Consider the following 20,154-nt stretch of genomic DNA (forward strand, 5'->3'; position numbering starts at 1 on the left):
AGCTCGCAGGGTCATCTTGAGGTGAAAGGTGAGTGTGTGTACAGCACAGAGCATGTGGCCTGGCACAACAACGCTCTATCATAGGCACCATTGTGTTACTATTATCTACGTGGGGAGAAGGCATCTGTGGTTCTCTGCGGTTTTCACCCTAAAGCAGGCTAGCCACTCGGAGAGGTCCTTGGTCCTGACAAATTCCAGAGCCTGTAGACACCCCAAGTGGGGTTGGCAGTGGGGTGGGGGTGTTAGCTTCATGCCTGAGTCAGTTCCACCCCACCTGTCATGTCCTTTTCAGAAAGCAGAGCTGGTGGCTTCTCCAATGAGCATCTGACTCTTGTGGGAAGAAAATAAACAGGCCACAGGCTCTCTGCTGCCTTTCACAAGAAATTGGTTGAGGAGTTTCTGAGGAGCCTGGGATTAGCAATTGGAGTCAGGGCTCGGGACCCGGGCTCAGGGTCCTGTCCACCACCCCGTCTTGTCCCATGTCATCCTCTCTAGACTCTGGGTTATATGGCACTGCACGCTTGCCTGTGTTTCCATTATAACTCTTGTCCTTTGTGTTAGAATTGCTCATCTCCTTCCCCTGCTAGTGGTAGATCCTGGAAGGCTATTGGGTTCATCTCTGTTTCTAGCACATGCCACACGGCCTGGCACTGTGCATATCTCCCATACATTTTCATCAAATAACTAAATGATGTAGCTCACATTAGTTTCCTCCTCTCATCTGAAAACTCTTAGAGAACTACACAACTCGGATCCATTCCAAGTGTCATTAGCAGAACCACACATCTTACTTAGCTGAGATTAAGTTTGGCTATAATATACACCTACATTAAAAGTAGCTTAAACAAGAACATTTTTTTTCCGTGTAGAAGTTGGAAGATGAACAGACTAGCATGGGAGTTCCCAATATTTTAAGGAGCCTCAGCTACTTTTACCTCACTCTCTACCATCTTCTATCTCAGTGTTCAAAATGGCTGCTCAGACTCCAGCCATTGCCTCTGTATTCCAGTCTACATTTCCTAAAGACTGTGTACAACAAACACTTCCACCAATGTCCTGTTGCCCAGGCTTAGTCATGTGGTCACTTCTAGATTCAAGGAAGAATGGGAAATACCATCATAATTTTGGGTGGCCTGTACCCTGTCAAGAATCTGAATTTTATTTTTGTTGATTAACAGAAAAGAATGGATGCTGGAGGGTGGCAGCCATAACACACTGTGTAGTCCCAATGCCACTCTGTTTTCTTACTATCATCACCCATTAGTCCTGATTTTCAATTTTTACCCTAAGCTAATAAGCTATACATTTGGAATGATTGGCTTTTTAAAAATTGTTATTTATTTGTTTAGATTTTATTTTTTATTCATTTTAGAGAGAGGAGGGAGGGAGAGAGAGAGAGAGAGAGAGAGAGAGAAGGTGGGAGGAGCAGGAAGCATTAGCTCCCATATGTGCCTTGACCAGGCAAGCCCAGGGTTTCGAACTGGTGACCTCAGCATTTCCAGGTCGACGCTGTATCTGCTGTGCCACCCAAGTCAGGCAAATTGTTTTTTATTTATTGATTTTATTTTTGAGAGAGAGAGAGAAATTTTCTTCTACTTACTTATGCATTCATTGGTTGATTCTTGTATGTGCCCTCACCAGGATCAAACCTGCAATCTTGGTGTATCGGGGCAATGCTCTAACCACTGAGTACCTGGCTAGGGCTGGCTTTTTATTTTTAATTTCACACAATGTTTTTCACACATTTTTAATTTTATAACATATGTAATATACAAAGAACTAAAGATAGTGTTTCCTATGAACCACAAGGAGTGAGGACCTGGACAGACCAGTGCAGAAACTTCCCACACCCAAAGGAGACACGTGGAGTGAAGCCAAAGTGGTTCTGCCCAGTTAAACTCCTTCATTCTGAAATGTCATTTTCAGATTTTACCAGAACTCCATGCCAACTTACTAAACGGTGCTTAGGAACAAGGGGCATTACCCCCACCTCACTGTTGAAGGAACTGTGTCCCTGAGATGTCAGCAAGTTGCCTGAGGCCACACGCAGGGCTGAGATAGACCCTGAGGCCACCAGCCACAAGGTTAGCGCTCTTTCCTGTCACCACCCAGCCCCAGGGCTTCTTGGGAAGGGTGGGGGTCGGCTCCTTCCTCACAGTCTCCTCAAGGACACCTGCTGCGTGTGCATCAGGCACTGGGGACTCGGAGAGAAACCAGACCCAGTCTCTCTCATGGACCTCCCAGTCTGATTGGGGAGGTCCGGTCATTAGACTACGGTGTGGTGAGTGATGTGAGAGGTGTAAGCACAGGCAGGTGACGGGCACCTAACCTTCAAGGTACATGACTTACCACTGTAGGTTCCTTCTAAACTCCAGTGTTGTGTCTGGGACAGGAACTGGGGTTGGAAAGTGTGGGCTGAACTCACACTCAGACAAAGGACATTAATGTTTATCATTGGTGTGGTGTAGTAGAACGGCTACAATTCTGGGCTTTGACATCGGAAAGTGTTAGTTCTCTTTTCACAAAGGGCAAGTTATAATCTCATTTTTCACATGAGAAAACTGACAGTCACGGAGTCCAGTCATTTGTCCAAGGTCAGAAGGCCCAGCAGGTGGCAGTGCAAGACTTGAGCACAGATGTCCTGACATCCAGGCTGGACCTCGCACGCCCCATGCTTTGTTTGGGTGGCTCTCCAGACCACCCTGTGCTCTGACACCTGGGTACTGCTCACCTTTTACCAGGCCAGCCCTGGCCCACCACCTGGGTTTTATTCTGTAGCCAGAAGCTGTCAGAAAAATATCCCATAAACTGAAAAGAGGAAATCTCGCCGAGGGAAAGACTGGGACCCGTCAGATTGTGTTGCTTGCTCTATTAGGCTCCATTGCCTGAAGCCAAGACTCTGAAACTCTGGTTAGACTGAGACATCCACCTGTCCCTTCGCTTCCTGCAGGAATTATCCCAGCAAATTTACTAATTTCTTTTCTTTTTTTTTTCCGAAGCTGGAAACGGGGAGGCAGTCAGACAGACTCCCACATGCGCCCAACTGGGATCCACCTGGCATGCCCACCAGGGGGCGACGCTCTGCCCATCCAGAGCATCGCTCTGTTGCAACCAGAGCCACTCTAGCGCCCGAGGCAGAGGCCATGGAGCCATCCTCAGCGCCTGGGCCATCTTTGCTCCAATGGAGCCTTGGCTGCGGGAGGGGAAGAGAGAGACAGAGAGGAAGGAGAGGGGGATGGGTGGAGAAGCAGATGGGTGCTTCTCCTGTGTGCCCTGGCCGGGAATCAAACCTGGGACTTCTGTACGCCAGGCCGACGCTCTATCACTGAGCCAACCAGCCAGGGAAAATTTACTAATTTCTGTAGGGCCCCTGGCTCCCCTGTATTCTGACACAGCAAATATAATTTGCAAGAAGAAAAAAGTCTTTGTAACTTGCAGCAAATGGAGGTGTGCTATGTCTCACTGGCCACAGCAAGCCTATTTTAAGGCAAATTTTCTGACATAGGTTTTTCTTTTGTTTGTTTGTTTGTTTGTGTGTGTGTGTGTTAGTTTTTTGAAGTGAAAGCAGGGAGGCAGAGAGACAGACTCCCATATGCACCCAACCGGGATCCACCCGGCATGCCCACCAGGGGGCGATGCTCTACCCATCTGGGGTGTCGCTCTGCCGCAATCAGAGCCATCCTCAGTGCCCGGGCAAACTTTGCTCCAGTGGAGCCTTGGCTGCGGGAGGGGAAGAGAGAGACAGAGAGGAAGGAGAGGGGGAAGGGTGGAGAAGCAGATGGGCGCCTCTCCTGTGTGCCCTGGCCGGGAATCGAACCCGGGACTTCTGCACGTCAGGCAAACACTCTACCACTGAGCCAACCGGCCAGGGCCTTAGATGACTTTCTAGCCAGTCAATGACTCTAACCTGGCACTAATCCATAATAATCAATACACGATCAATCAATAACTGACCAATCAAACATCAAGTCATTTTTAATCAGCATCATTCAAAAAGCTCAGACTGTGTAACCAGCCCTGTGCTGGCCTGTGGCCGAGGAGAAGGAAGTGGAGGCTGGGCGGGTCCCTTCCTGGAAGGGAATGTAGCTGGAGAGCTGAGTTAGGAGCAGGGAAAGAATGATGGGTTTGAAGACGACAGAGCCACGATTGAGTGACAACACTTCAGCTTATTAGCTATGTGACCTTAGGCAAAGCACCTCAGCTCTTTTGCGCTCAATGTCTCAGGACCCTGGCTTGATAGTTGTGAATATTATAGAAGGGAATATCAGACCTTTTGCTCCCTCTTGGGTCCATGGGAAACGCTCTCTTGGTGGTAACCATTGAATGCAGGACTAATGCACACAACTATTTAAAGGGAGCTAAGAATTCAGAAAAGAGAGTGCTTCATTTATGAATTCTCTTATAAGGCCTTGAAGAGCAAGGAATTCAGACCCTCGTGTGTCCAAGGACATTGAAAGGTTGCACTTTGCAGAATGTGCAGTACAAGGGATGGCCGCAAGGTGGAGGACTAGGGCAAAGTTTAGCAGCTTCCATCCTCCAACTGTCCCTCTGGGCAGAGACCACAAGGTGACTGCCCTTTCAACATACAGTATCTCCAGATATATAGACTCACTGAGATTTTTTTTTAAAGAAAATGTCCAAAGTTAGACATTTCTGGCATGCAGGGGCCTGTACGACTGAAAAATCTCTATTTCTCTCCTTTCAAAGTTGAATTTTTAAATTCTCTGTGTAACTCTCCCTTTCTGAAAGTATGCAAATGTCTACAGGTTTCTCTGTCTCTCCAAAGCGTCTGGAAATTTTCTCTGGAACGCTGTGACTATCGCTCAAATATTCTGAGACTCCTTGAAATGCTGAAACTTTCTGTAAATCTCTGAAATTCTAAATCTCTATGGGGCTGGTTCTTTTTCTGAATATAGCTACTTTGTGAAACCACACATTCTTTCTGAATCTCAGAGACTCAGTCCACCTGTCTGCCACAGCCCATTATCATTTCACTAATGGCTGTTGGGCAAAGACAGGTGCTGTTTGTGACAAAAACTCCCTCCTCACTGGCTGGCTTCAGGATTTTCCCACCTCCCAGGACTGGATGATGCCTCACTTGCTTCAGAAGAAAGTGGAGATCAGATCCTTGCCCACAGGGAAGTTTCAGCTAGAATCAGAGCAAGAGAAGAGAGCCAGGTCTTCGGAGTCAGTCCATCCCAGGTTTGATCTGTTGAGATTGGGCACGTTCAGGGTGGTATGGCCGTAGACAGGTTTGATTTTTCTATTCCTCAACTTACTTTTTGTGTGACGTTGAGCAAATTGCTTCTCCCCCTCCACGTCTCTCTTTTCCAGCTTAGTGAAAATAATAGTGAGATTGGAGGTCAGAGGATGGAGAGATTTGTGTGTGTTTCATGAGCCCTTGGCATGGAGAGAAAGTAATTTAGAGAGCCTGTTGAATTTAAGAATTTGCTTTGTGCCCTGGCCGGTTGGCTCAGTGGTAGAGTGTCGGCCTGGCGTGTAGGAGTCCTGGGTTCGATTCCTGACCAGGGCACACAGGAGAAGCGCCCATCTGCTTCTCCACCCCTTTCCCTCTCCTTCCTCTCTGTCTCTCTCTTCCCCTCCTACAGCCAAGGCTCCATTGGAGCAAGGTTGGCCCGGGTGCTGAGGATGGCTCTATGGCCTCTGCCTCAGGCACTAGAATGGCCCTGGTTGCAACAGAGCAAGGCCCCAGATGGGCAGAGCATCACCCCCTGGTGGGCATGCCGGGTGGATCCCAGTCAGGTGCATGCGGGAGTCTGTCTGACTGCCTCCCTGTTTCCAACTTCAGAAAAAAAAAAAAAAAAAGAATTTGCTCCACAATATTGCCTCCTCTGAAGATTCTGTGGGACTGTGGACCTACAAGAAATAGTCTTACTTCCCCTCCCCCCAATGTTACTGAGGTATAGTTGACAAATAAAGTTGTAATATATTTAAAGGGTTCAATGTAACGATTTCATATACATGTACATTATGAAAAGATTCCTACAAGCATGAAATGAACACATATATCATCACACATAATTACTTTTCAATTTTGGTGAGAATATTTAATATCTACTTTCTTAGCAGATGATTTCAAGTATACAGACAGTATTATTAACTATATAGTCATTATGCTGTGCATTAGACACTCAGAACTTATTTACCTTACAAATGAAAGTTTGTACTCTTGTCAAACCTCTTTCCATTTTCTCCATCCTCCATCCCTTGAAAACAACCATTTTGCTATGTTTCTATGAGTTTGGTTTCTTTCTTCTTCTTCCCCTCCTCCTCCTCTTGCACCCCTACCTCTTCCTCCTCCTCCTCCTCCTCCTCCTCTTCCTCCTCCTCCTCCTCCTCCTTCTTTTGTTCCACATATTTGTGTTTCTCTGTCTGGCTTATTACACTTAGCCTAATATACTTCAGGTTTATCCATTTTGTTGCAAGTGGAAGTGACAGATTTATTTCTTTATTAAGGCTAAATTACAAAAACACACATATAAACACTTTAACCATTTATCCATGAGAACACACTTAGGCTGTTTAAATATCTTTACTATTGTGCATAATGCTGCAGTAAACACGGCAGTATAGATATCTCCTTGAGATACTGAGTTTTGTTTTCTTTGGATAGATACCAAAGCATGGTGGTTCTATTTTTAGGTTTTTGAGAATCTCTATATTGTTTTCCATAAAGGCTGTATCAAGATACATCCCCAGGAACAGGCAGAAGGGTTTCATTTTCTCCACATCCTCACCAACACTTGCTATCTCTTGTCTTTCAGTAAGACACATTCTAACAAGTGTACACTGACATCTGATTTGCTTTTCCCTGATGATCACTGATGTTGAGCACCTTTTAGGTTCCTGTTGGCCATTTGTAGACATACAAGTATCTACTTTGGAAAAGTGTCTACTCAGGTTTTCTGCCCACTTTTTAATTGGGTTATTTGGTTTTTGCTCTTGAGTTGTGAGAATTTCTTGTATATGTTGGATATTAACCCCTTATCCAATTATGGCTTGCAAATATTTCTCCCCTTTCAGTAGTTTGCCTTTTCATTGTGCTGTTTCATTTGCTATGCAGGAACTTTTGGTTTTGATGTAATTTCACTTGTTTATTTTTGCCTGTGGTTTTGGTATTAGATTTTAAAAAAATCATTGCCTAAAGAAATTTAAAAGAGCTTGTCTCCTATGTTTTATGGTTTTAGATCTCTAAGTCTTTAATTAATTTTGTGTTTGTTTTCAGATATGGTATAAGAAAAGGATTCATTTCACTCTTTTCCATGTGAATATCCAGTTTTCCCAATACCATTTATTTAAGAGACTATTTTTTCCTCCATTTTATATTCTTGGTACCTTTTTAAAAATTAATTGATCATGTATGTGTGTGTTTATTTCTGGATTCCCTGTTCTGCTCTATTGATGCATGTATCTGTTTTTATGCCAATACCATGCTGTTTTAATTACTACAACTTTGCAATATAGTTTGATATCAGTAAGTGGATTGACTTCAAATTTCTTCTTCTTTCTCAGGATTGCTTTAATTAGTTTGGTCCTTTTATAGTTCCATATAAATTTTAGAATTTTTTTTTCTATTTCTGTTAAAAAATGCCATTAGAATTTTTTTTTTGTACTTTTCTGAAGCTGGAAACGGGGAAACAGTCAGACAGACACCTGCACACGCCCGACCGGGATCCACCCAGCACGCCCGCCAGGGGGCGATGCTCTGCCCATCCAGGGCATCACTCTGTTGTGACCAGAGCCACTTTAACGCCTGGGGCAGAGGCCAAGGAGCCATCCCCAGCACCCGGGCTATTTTTGCTTCAATGGAGCCTCGGCTGCGGGAGGGGAAGAGAGAGACAGAGAGGAAGGAGAGGGGGAATGGGTGGAGAAGCATATGGGCGCTTCTCCTGTGTGCCCTCGCCGGGAATCGAACCCGGGACTTCTGCACGCCAGGCCGACGCTCTACCACTGAGCCAACCAGCCAGGGCCCCATTGGAATTTTTATAGAAATTGCATTGACTCTATAAATCACTTTGGGTATGATGATCATTTTAACAATATTAATTTGTCCAATCCATGAAGAAGGCATTGCTTTTCATTCGTGTCTTTTACAATTTTTAATCTATATTTTATAGTTTTCAGTGTACAGAGCTCTAATCTCCTTGGTTAAATTTCTTCCTAAGTATTTTATTTTTTTTGTTACTGTTGTAAATAAGATTGTTTTCTTAATTTTTTGAATCATTTGTTTTTAGTGTATAGAAATGCAACTTGCATTTGTATGTTGATTTTGTATTCTGAATCTTTACTGAAGTTTAAGGTGTTTATTTTGCAGAGACATATTCCCTCAATCCCTAATTTGTTGAGATATATTTTATCATGAAATGATGTTGAATTTTGTCAAGTGCTTTTCTACCTCTATTAAATTGCTCACAACATTTTTATCCTTGATTTTGTTAAAGTAGTGTATCACATCTATTGGTTTACATATTGGGCCATCTTTGCATCCCAAGGATAAATTCCACTTAATCATGATGTGTAATTTCTTTAATGTGCTGTTGGATTTGGTTTGCTAATGTTTCATTGAGGATTTTTGCACCTACTGTATGTTCATCGGGCATATCGGCCTGTCATTTTCTTTCTTTTTTGCAGTGCCCTTGTTTGGCTTCATCATTAGGGGAATGCAGGCATCACAAAAGAAATGGGACATTTTCCTTCCTCTTCAATTCTTTGAAAAGCTTGAGAAGTATCAGTATTAATTGTTAAATATTTGGTAAAATTCACCAGTGAAACTATCTGGTATTGGGCTTTTTATTATTGTAGAATTATTATTATTATTATTATTATTATTATTTTCTGAAGCTGGAAATGGGGAGAGACAGTCAGACAGACTCTCGCATGCACTCGACTGGGTTCCACCCGGCACGCCCACCAGGAGCTACTCTCTGCCCACCAGGGGGCAATGCTCTGCCCCTCCGGGGCGTCACTCTGTCGCAACCAGAGCCACACTAGCACCTGGGGCAGAGGCCAAGGAGACGTCCCCTGTGCCCGGGCCATCTTTGCTCCAATGGAGCCTCGGCTGCGGGAGGGGAAGAGAGAGACAGAGAGGAAGGAGAGGAGGAGGGGTGGAGAAGCATATGGGCGCTTCTCCTGTGTGCCCTGGCCAGGAATCGAACCTGGGACTTCTGCACGCCCGGCCGACGCTCTACCACTGAGCCAACCGGCCAGGGCCTGGGCTTTTTATTATTGGAAGTCTTTGATTACTGATTCAATTTTCTCATTTATTATTGATCTTTTCAGATTTTTTATTTATTCCTGTTTCAGGCTTGGTATGTGTATGTTTCTTGAAATTTATTCATTTCTTTAGGGTTATACAAATTGTTGGCATGTAATTGTTCATGGTAGTCTCTTATGATCCTTTGTATTTTTATGATATCAGTTGTAACAGCTTTCCTTTCATTTCTGCTTTTATTTATTTGAGTTCTCTCTTTTTTCTTGGTGAGTCTAGCTAAAGGTATGTCAATTTTGTTTTTCTTTTTAGAAAATCAACTCATTTCATTTTATCTTTTCCATTGCCTTTCCAGTTGTTTATTTACTTATGCTCTAAAAATTATTTACTTCCATATTATATCTTTGATATTAGTTTATTCTTTTTCTAGTTATTTGAAGTATAAAATTAGATTATTTGAGCTCATTCTTCTTAAGGTTTCTTATTGCTATGAATTGCTTACTTTGAATTGCAATATCAAGAGTTGGACAGAAGATGGCGCAACAGAGCAGGTTCAGCACCATCCTCGCAGTTCACATTTAATGAAGAGTAAAGCAGTTGGTGGCTCTTCCAGACACAGTAACTTATGTGTGAGCTACCTGTTTAGAATTGGGTTGGGATTGTTGGAAATGTGAGCTGTTGTTGGACAGTATGTCTCTGGATTTAGTATTACACCTGTGTGGTCCAATAGAATTTTCCACTATGATGGAAATATTCTATACCTGTGCTGTCCAAAATTATAGCCATGAACCACCTGAGGATATTGAGTACCTGAAATGTGGCTAGTGTAGTGAGGAACAAAAATTATAATTTAATTTTATTAATTTAAATACAGTGTGTCCGTAAAGTCATGGTGCACTTTTGACCGGTCACAGGAAAGCAACAAAAGATGATAGAAATGTGAAATCTGCACTAAATAAAAAGAAACCCCCCCTAGTTTCTGTAGGATGATGTGGCAGCATGTGCACATGCGCAGGTGATGACGTAACACCGTGTATACATGGGCGGAGCAGCCCATGGCCATGCCAGTCGAGATGTGGACGGTACAGAGGAAAGTTCAGTGTGTTCTGTGGCTCGCTAAATTCGAATCCGTGAGCAAAGTGCAATGTGAATATCGACGCATTTATAACGAAGCACCACCACATAGGAATAACATTACTCAGTGGGATAAGCAGTTGGAGGAAACCGGCAGTATGGTGGAGAAACCCGTTCTGGTAGGCCATCAGTCAGTGACGAGTCTGTAGAGGCTATACGGGATAGCTACCTAAGGAGCCCTAAAAAAATCTGTGCATGAACCCACATCGAACTGCACTGAATAGGTATGAAACTGGGAGAGTTTTCCTTTTATTTGGTGCAGATTTCACATTTTTATTGTCTTTTGTTGCTTTCCTGTGACCAGTCAAAAGTGCACCATGACTTTACGGACACACTGTATAAATAACTACACATGGCTAGCAGCCTCTAGACTGGACAGCACAGAATTCTACAGCACTTCAGTTTATTTGGTGATAACTGGGCACACTCTGTCTCAGCCTCTTTTTTGAAGTTGGGCTTTTAAAGATAGTCAGGTTGTCTCCCCAAAAGCTCACAGTAGAAGAGGGGTGCAGCAGGTGGAGGGAAGCAAAGATGGATCCAGAAACACTAAAATGCAAGTGACCTGATCACAGTGAGATAAGGCATACTGATGGTTGCTTTTATTTTGAGTGCGTAACCCGAAGCAAAGCATCTGATAATGTGACTTAATCCTCACGGTATCCCTATAAAAATTTTCAAATGAGAAAACCAAGACTCAGAGTGGCCAAATGGTTTTGTTTGTGGTGGAGAATTTAGATTCTAACATACATGGTGTGAACAAAAAAAAGGGGGGTGAGGGGGTTCTATGTAAAGTAGCCTCACAGGGTGATGATCATCAACTCCTCATGGGTGACTGTGGTGGGTAGTCATGCCCCAGGCATATAACTGCTTTAGTGAAAGGTTTTAAGTCAGCCTGTCCATTGTTCGTGTGCATCTAGGTTCACACACCTTTGAAATGCCAGAAGTAATACTCCACCAAGTGGGTACTGACCCTCAAGGGAGGACATGACCTCATTATCCACACTGAAATACAATCCACACCCTGCTTTCTCCAATCTTCCATCGCTTCCTTACTTTCAAATCCACAAAAGAAGCTGCAAGACTGTTATTCTCGGGAACATTTGAGATCTTGCTCCCCAGCATACATTCTCAGTTTGGCCCAAATAAACATTTATAAAAATTCTCTGTAGGTTTGGATGTTTCTTACATTGACAGAAGTCTCGTCTCTTACTCTAAATCTCTGCATCATACTGAGAGAGACTTAAAGGAGGGTACATTACATCTGGGGGGGGGTGTTTTTCAAAGTCTTCTAAAGATGGTTGGATTTGAGCTAACAGAAAGAATGAGTGTTTTATTAGAAAAGGGGAGAAGACAGTCCAAACAGAAGGACAGCATGAGCTATTCTAGGTAAGAAATTTTAGGGGCATGTTTAGCACATTAACATTGTAATTAACCACCATCTGGGGAACACATCCTGTCCTTTGCAATCGGTTGGGCTGGGTCCCAGAAGAGAGAATCGGCCCCTGACTAGAGGAAGTCTGGACTTGTGGGAGAATGGAGAGGGCCTTGTCCCTGGGAGAATATGGACGTGGTCTAAGAGAGTAGTGTGCCCCCACAACAGTGGTGGGAATCGGCCCGTTTGCACCAGTTCGGTAGAGCTGGTACCTAATTTTTTGTTGAGTTTGGCGAACCAGTTGTTAAAATAGCACTTGTAATCAGGGTTCTCTCTAAGGTGGGTGCCTCGGCAGCCACCCAATGTGGAAATCACAAATTTACATTCCTTACTATCTTTTAATGTTCATCTGCGCAACAGCGTAGTCTAAGCACTCATTGTAATGTTCATTCCATTCATAGGTGAAAAAAAATTGATGGAACTATGCTGTAATATTTATTTATTCATTTCATAAGACTCATTATACCTTTGATGAAATACTACATTTTAATTCCCTCATGTTTGTTACTTCAATAAACAAGCATATAATATAAAGAGAAAAAGTTCCAAACAGCTAGGAGGTGAGAAGCTGACATTTGTTTCAGCTTTGTGTTGCACCCAAAATTCCCCTGAGATATTTTGAGTGCACTGGTATTCCCCCGGATGGTGAAACCAATAGGAAACTAGGACACAATGAACCAATGGAAAAATAGATTTCAAGGGTTATCTTAGCACCCATCTCAGAAGCTGTGGAAGAATGCTCACAACTTTCCCATGACAAACAGCTTTGTTGTACGTATTATTTGATCATATTTAATCTGTATAGCCTATGCCATTTATTAATTCAGCCTAGAAATTTTCATTTAGTGTAAATAAAATGAAGAAAACATATGTTTTGACTGGTGTTTATCATTAATATAAGCACTCCTACAGTGAAAAGATGGCTAAGGATAAATCACACAGCTAATGATGCTTGGATAAAAGCAAAGAAAATAGCAAGTGAGGACACCACTCAAGAAGCAATAAGGAAATATCTTAAATAACAGTTTTATTGGTTTTTGTCAGGCATTATTTAATATTCTTTCATATATATATATCATATATATAATTTATTTATTTTTACAGAGAGAGAGAGTCAGAGAGAGAGATAGACAGGGACAGACAGACAGGAACGGAGAGATGAGAAGCATCAATCATCAGTTTTTCATTGTGCATTGCGACACCTTAGTTGTTCATTGATTGCTTTCTCATATGTGCCTTGACCGCGGGCCTTCAGCAAACCGAGTAACCCCTTGCTCAAGCCAGCGACCTTGGGTCCAAGCTGGTGAGCTTTTGCTCAAACCAGATGAGCCCGCACTCAAACTGGCGACCTTGGGGTGTTGAACCTGGGTCCTTCCGCATCCCAGTCCGACGCTGTATCCACTGCACCACCGCCTGGTCAGGCTCTTTCATTAATATTTTAAAACTCTTTCTTATAACATAATCTAGTTTTGTGTATCTCTTTTATTTTTATGTAAGTATTAAATGCATGAAATAGTAAACTACTTTTCAGTATATCAATTTTTTACACTTAAAATGGTGAGGAGGGCAGAGAACAGGTTGTTAAATTATCTGAATCCCATCACTGCCCCACAGGGTCTGGAGGGCTGTGGACTAAGGGAAGAGGGGCAGGAGGGACAAGAGGAAGGGCTGCTCCCTTCCGGGTGGATCGGTGAATGGAGAGCAAACATATACCATGTACACTTAAACCTCAAAGGAGACTCACAGCTTCTTAAGGATGAACTGTGAATACTGAAGGGGGGACATGGGAAAGCATGCTCAGGACAGGTGAGACTTGCTGCTTTGCCTATGTTTTCAAGATGAATTGACTGAAAGATCTCAAAGAATTTATTGAAGGAACAATCAAGTAGTTCTTTGGTACCAGTTATGTGCTGGAATCAGCAAACACATGGGGTTTCAAAAAAAGACATTTTTCAAAATCTCTGGGAAACACAATGTAAAAATGTGTTTGTGGACTTTAATACTTGATGCTATTATGACAACCGAGAGGCAGATCTCTAGCTGGGAAAGGCAGTAAGGCAGGACAAGTGGAACAGGAAAACTGACAGATAGTTAAAAAGCCAAACAGTTTATAGCCATCTAGTAAGTCACAAAATCCTATCTTCTGTTCCCAAAGACACTTAAGAGTAAATGGTTTACACCAGTGTTTTTCAATGGCTGGTCCTTGGAACAATCCATCAGAAATTTTGTGCTTGTCCGCAAAAGAGTTAATCACCCAGATGTTGTATGATGAGTATGACCCAATGATCTTAGTCAAATTTTCTTATGCTCAGGGTGATTTCTACCTTAGCAGTCCTCGAAATAATTGTCCTATTTTCACTGGTTTCCAAGTGTAAAAAATTGAAAACCACTGGTGACACTTCTCCTCCCCAGCCAAAGGGTAAACAGCTTATCAGTGGCCCCATGGCTCCCTCTTCTCCGACTCCCTGTATAGGCTTATTTCTTCCCTGTGAGGTTTCTAGAAAACCAAGGAAGTTCCACCTAGGCCAGGTATGGCCAACATACAGCCCACGGGCCGTATGCGGCCCGTGTAATGAGTTTATGTGGCCTGCGATTAAATTTTTAATATTCTTCGCTACTTTAAAATCTCAGCTACTCAGAAGCAGAAGCATCTTTGATTATGGAAATCGAGATATTTACGAAGATAGTGATATATGAAAAATAATTCCACATGTGACTAATCTAGGGTTAACTTCCAATAATTGGTTGAATGGATTCGTTATACTTTATTTTTTTTAAAAATCCATTATAAAGATTTACAACTTTTGTACTCATCTGTACTCAATAGGAACTGTTTGACATTTAGCGACGATTCTTTTAGGCGGAGTTTGCCAGTGCGCACCCAAGGTCAAACAATTTGTTACTTTTGTGGTCAAGTGTGCTGAGTCAAGTGGCATTGTAGCATAGACAATAGCTGCAGTTGATAACTAAAAACATATCCAGGCTGTTTGTAAATAATTGTTTTATTTGCAATATAACCCCTTCAAGCTCATTCTATTAATTAAATATTGTTTCAATTGATTGTGATACAGTTTAGATATTTATATGGTATGTAATTATATTTTTATTAAAATAATATTGTATATTAAAATTTTTTTCGGCCTGACCTGTGGTGGCTCAGCGGATAAAGTGTCAACCTGGAAACACTGAGGTTGCCGGTTCAAAACCCTGGTTTGCCTGGTCAAGGCACATATGGGAGTTGATGTTTCCTGCTCCTCCCCCTTCTCTCTCTCTCTCTCTCTCTCTTTCTCCCCCTCTCCTCTCTAAAATGAATAAATTAAAAAAAAGTGTAATCTTTAAAAAAAATTTTTTTCACTCACATTTATTCATAAACAAATTACATAATAAAATTTTGTTTACTAAAACAAATTGTTTTTCTGTTTAACATTTTTAAATTTTAATATTTTGTCCAGCCTGTGAAAAATGTTTTTCTTTCTAATCTGGCCCGGGGGCAAAAACTGTTGGCCACGCCTGACCTAGGCTCTCTCTGTTGTTCCCTCTGTTCTAGGCCCTTCCTTGTTTCACTGTCCCCAGCTTTAATAAACTTACTCTCAAAATCACCTGTCCTTGTGTTGGGAAACCTTTCCTGCATGAAGTCAGGAGAACACACACTACGGACCAGCCCTACGCAGACCTGAAGGGCCGGGTGCCCTTTCCAGTAGTGACTTAACCAATTAGCTCAGTTCTCACTCAAGTTCTTTTTTTTTTTTTTTTGAGAGAGAGAGACAGGGAAGGGAAGGGGAGAATAGAGATGAGAAGCATCAACTCCTAGCTGCTTCACTTAGCCATGTTCTTAACAAACATTCTCAATAAAGACATTGGCCGCCTGTGATGTGCCCCACAGCTCCCTCCTCCTTGCTCTCCACATGCCCCTCACTGTGGGCTCTCATTTCCAGGCACTGCACTGTGCTCCCATCCACTGTGCAGCCTTTGCCCGGCCTTTGCGTGTGCTGCTGACTTGTCCAGTGTCCTCTGATACCCACCCCCTGCTTTGTGGTCTCATTTATTTATGTTCTTCCCATGAGCTCCAGAGAACAGGGATTGATTTGATTTTGCTCATCATACTATCATCAGTGTCAACATAGAAAATATCCAGACCTGTAGAGTTCTTTTCTTTTTTTAATTAATTGGGAGACAGGGAGGCAGAGACAGACTCCTGCATATGCTCGGACAGTGATCAACCCAGTAAGCCCCCCTACCAGGGATGCTCTGCCCATCTGGGGCCACTGCTCTATTGCTCAGCAACTGAGCTATTCTAGCACCTGAGGGTGAGGTCACACACCAGGCCTACTCACTACCACTGATCCAACCGGCCTGGTTCCCATATTGCTTCTTGACTGGCATCCTCACTTGCAATTTTTTTTTACCTATTGAAGGAAAAACAACTTGTTTACTTCATGTTTGTTCCTTCAACAGGAATTTCTCAACCTCCTTCATCCAGTTTCATGAAGTTAATGCTATTCCCACCTTTCCCTTTCCCTTTCACGCAGCCATTTAAACTAGCCAATCGGTAAAGAATAAAACTGTATGGTCACCACCCCAGACAATGGGCTAAAATCCAGCCTAAGGCCCATGTTAGGAACAAAAACAGAACCCAACCCTCTGCCCACAGGCTTGCTGACTGGCTTTCACTAGTGCCAGCACGCCCTTCTGCAGAAGTTATTAAAGTTGTCTTGCCAAAGTATTTTGTCTCCATTAGTCTTGCTTAATGGCAACTCTAACACTACGGATAGAATGAACATTACTGTGGGCACTTAGAATAATGCTGTTGTGCAAATGAATATTAAAAAAGAGTAAGGAATGTAAGTTTGTGATTTCTACATTGGGTAGTTGCCCAGGCACCCACCTTAGAGAAAGCCCTGATTACAAGTGCCATTTTAACAACTGGTTCGCCAAACTCAACAACAAAAAAGATTAGTTACTGTAAAGCCAGTAGTGAGGGCCACTATCACAGCCGCCCGGCCCATGCAGGTTCGCATTGGATTCGGACAGTCGGTAAAGAAACAACGGAGCCAAAAACTGATGGGCCATAGTCTTTAATCCTAGCTTGTATCCGGCGGGCAAGTAAAACACACACTGGGCTCCAAAACCCACTCACATTCAGTGCTCACAAAACTACTGACTTATCCGAGTTTCCTAGAATCAAAGGTTTCTAGCTCAGCAGACTTATTCACCTCTGTTCCCCATCTCCTTCCTTTTCCCTGCACAAACTCTGCACAAACTGGCCTCTCACTCAACACTCCGCCATCTTGGCTGCTTCTCCTAGCCTCTTCCACGTGGCCTCTTTCTGCTCTCTGCTCTCTAATGCTAATCTCAGGAACCAAGAGAGCAAGTTCCCATTCTGCCCCCATTTTATAGTGTAGATTCAAAACCTTTAATCCAATATATAAAATAGGGAAGTCTCTAATACAAACTCACTTATCAGAGACATGATGGGATTGTACCACCCCACATCAAAAAGGGTGGGAAAGGCTTAATCCCAAAACCAAGCCCCAGGCTACAAGAATTCTGCCTGCCCATAGCCAGCCCCCAACACACATTAATATCACCTGGGCAATAGCCTCCACGTGGGCAGCATCATCTTTAACAAAGTGAGCAAAATATATTTTATCTGCCCAACAGTGGTGCAAATGAACTGAATCCCAACACTGCTTTTATTGCTCTTCCGTTTTCATTTCTGGGGAAGGTGGGGGTGAAATCTTGAATCATAACTGGCAGGGCTTAAGCCTTGGCAAAGGGCCAATGAGTGGGTGGGGGAGGGGTGAAGGTTTTGTGATGCAATGGGGGGGGGGGGGAGAAGGGATTTCCCCAGGCTGTTCTAAGGAGACATCTGCTTTGCTAATGGCTGTGCTCTTCCCAGTGCTCACCCTGGGTTCCAGGCATTGTATCTTAATGATCAGGTGATAAGTAGATAAACATACCCACCCATTAAACCCTAAAGGAGTTGGCACTCTTCACCAATAGGATGTTTATTTTTATACTTGTGACTCTTAAATCTCAGGTGACTTCCAGCCATGCTGTTTTCTCTGTAAATTTCTTTTCAAACCTGATGGGTTGAGTCAGACAAACCTAAATTGGAGTGTCTGTTCAGTGATTTATCAGCTGTGACTTCAAGCAAGTATCTTAATCTCTTTAATTCTGTTTTTGTCTCTATAAAGTGGGTAAAAATAGTGCCATTTCATTAGACTGCCGTGAGATTACAATGAAATAACATTTCTAAAGCACTGAATACCACTCTTGTCTCACTGGTTTAGCACAATAGAGGTTTATTCTGACTCAGACTGCAGTGGTGGGATGTCAATGGAAGATAACAAAAGTCTTAAATTACTAGCTCAGTTGTTTCACACATCTAGGAATTTTTTCTTGCTAAATAACCACGGATGCAGATATAAGTTGATGTACATGGATTGCCATTATATCCTATTTACAACAATGGAGCCCTAGAAATGACTTAAGTGATTAGCAATTTTGGAAGGAGGGAAGAAAAGATGGTGGTGGTTGTGAGGACTGTGTATTTCCCATCTGTTGAGGTTTACTTCCTTGTGAAATTTTAGTTTAATTACTAGAGTAGTAACCTTAGCCTCCCTCTAGCTCAAACTTACTCCTTCCTTGTCATGTTTCCACGGTATAAGTGTGGGATCAGGAACTCAAACCTTCTCCCACTTATCTGAGGAACAAGCAGCCTACAGAGAAAATGTCTTCTCAACTGCTTTCAGCACTGGGGTAAGTTTAGCAGTTAAGTCTCTGTCTCTATGGGAGCCAGCTCTCACTGCCTGTTAGAGTGCAGATAAATCAGCCTAGTACTAGAGTTCATCATTAGAGTGTCCACTTGTCCACACACATAAACTAGCTTTATCTTATACAATGGTTTACAGAGATGACATTTTAAGCTACAATCTGCCTTAATTTTTAAAATTATTTGTCTCGTAGTTTAGAACATGGCCAGTAAAATATTAAGTTATTCATGGGGCATGGGTTTAGGAACAAGAGTTTTCCAAGAGCAAAGTCAGTTGGTCCAAATGGACACTGAAATGAAGCAATCTGAAATTTGCTGCTGTAGAAGAGCCTAATGGAGTTGTGAGTAAAATTGTCCTAAAAGTTTGTTCATTTTCTATCCCTGATAGAGATCACCATAGATCTCTTCTTTTGGGAGTCCACAAAGAGCATGTACTCTGAATTGCCCTTGGGCGTGTCCCATGGGGAAAACTCTCGCTAGTGGTGAAAAAGGCTTCCAGTGATTATATGAATAGTGTTGTAAAGTAGTATTCCGCTGTTATAAAGTACCGCAGCCCAGATTCTGAAAGGCCCTGTACCTCATTTCATTGAGTTCATGTAAAGACACCCAGTCCAGATGAATTTTGAAGAGTTTTATTAGAGGAGAAGATTTATTAATATGCTGGCCGCATATGGCTGACATGGGGCACCTGCAAGCCCAAATCTTGCAGTCCCAAAAGTAGTTCAAGGGCTGTTTATATACCTTTGCTCACACATGGGTGGGGGAGAACATGGCATCATGATATAAGCTGGCAACATTTGTTTAGGGGATACACAGAAACATTAAGACTTTTAAGGTAACACAAACAAAGATGTTTATAAATCTTTCAGGGTTCATCTTCCCTCACTAGCCTAGAGGTATTTTACCTTCAAGATTCCAGGAAGAGCCTGACCAGGTGGTGGTGCAGTGGATAGAGCATTGGACTGGGATGCACAGGACCCAGGTTCAAGACCCCAAGGTCACCAGCTTGAGTGCAGGCTCATCTGGTTAGAGCAAAAAGTCCACCAGCTTGAACCCAAGGTCGCTGGCTCCAGCAAGGTGTTACTTGGTCTGCTGAAGGCCCGCGGTCAAGGCACATATGAGAAAGCAATCAATGAACAACTAAAGTGTCGCAATGTGCAACGAAAAACTAATGATTGATGCTTCTCATCTCTCTCCATTCCTGTCTGTCTGTACCTATCACTCTCTCTGACTCACTCTCTGTCTCTGTAAAAAAATAAACAAACAAACAAAAAAAAGGAAGGGGCTGACCAGGCGGTGGCGCAGTGGATAGAGTGTCGGACTGGGATGCGAAAGACCCAGGTTTGAGACCCTGAGGTCACCAGCTTGAGTGCGGGCTAATCTGGCTTGAGCAAAAAGCTCACCAGCTTGGATCCAAGGTCGCTAGCTGGAGCAAGGGGTTACTCGGTCTGCTGAAGGCCCATGGTCAAGGCACATATGAGAAAGCAATCAATGGACAACTAAGATGTCGCAATGAAAAACTGATGATTGATGCGTCTTATTCTCTCCATTCCTGTCTGTCTGTCCTTATCTATCCCTCTCTCT

General features: G+C 42.9%; 1 protein-coding gene and 1 non-coding gene across 2 annotated transcripts in view; one reads left to right on the forward strand and one right to left on the reverse strand.

The window, feature by feature from the left end:
- LOC136330031 (selection and upkeep of intraepithelial T-cells protein 7-like) overlaps positions 1–20,154 on the forward strand; it is a 92,518-nt gene that overhangs the window by 4,018 nt on the left and 68,346 nt on the right. The window lies entirely within an intron of this gene.
- Positions 3,797–3,872, reverse strand: TRNAV-GAC (transfer RNA valine (anticodon GAC)). Its single transcript has one exon. It is a non-coding gene; the product is annotated as a tRNA-Val (tRNA).

The sequence above is a fragment of the Saccopteryx bilineata genome, chromosome 3, assembly GCF_036850765.1.
Source record: "Saccopteryx bilineata isolate mSacBil1 chromosome 3, mSacBil1_pri_phased_curated, whole genome shotgun sequence".
Taxonomy (NCBI): domain Eukaryota; kingdom Metazoa; phylum Chordata; class Mammalia; order Chiroptera; family Emballonuridae; genus Saccopteryx; species Saccopteryx bilineata.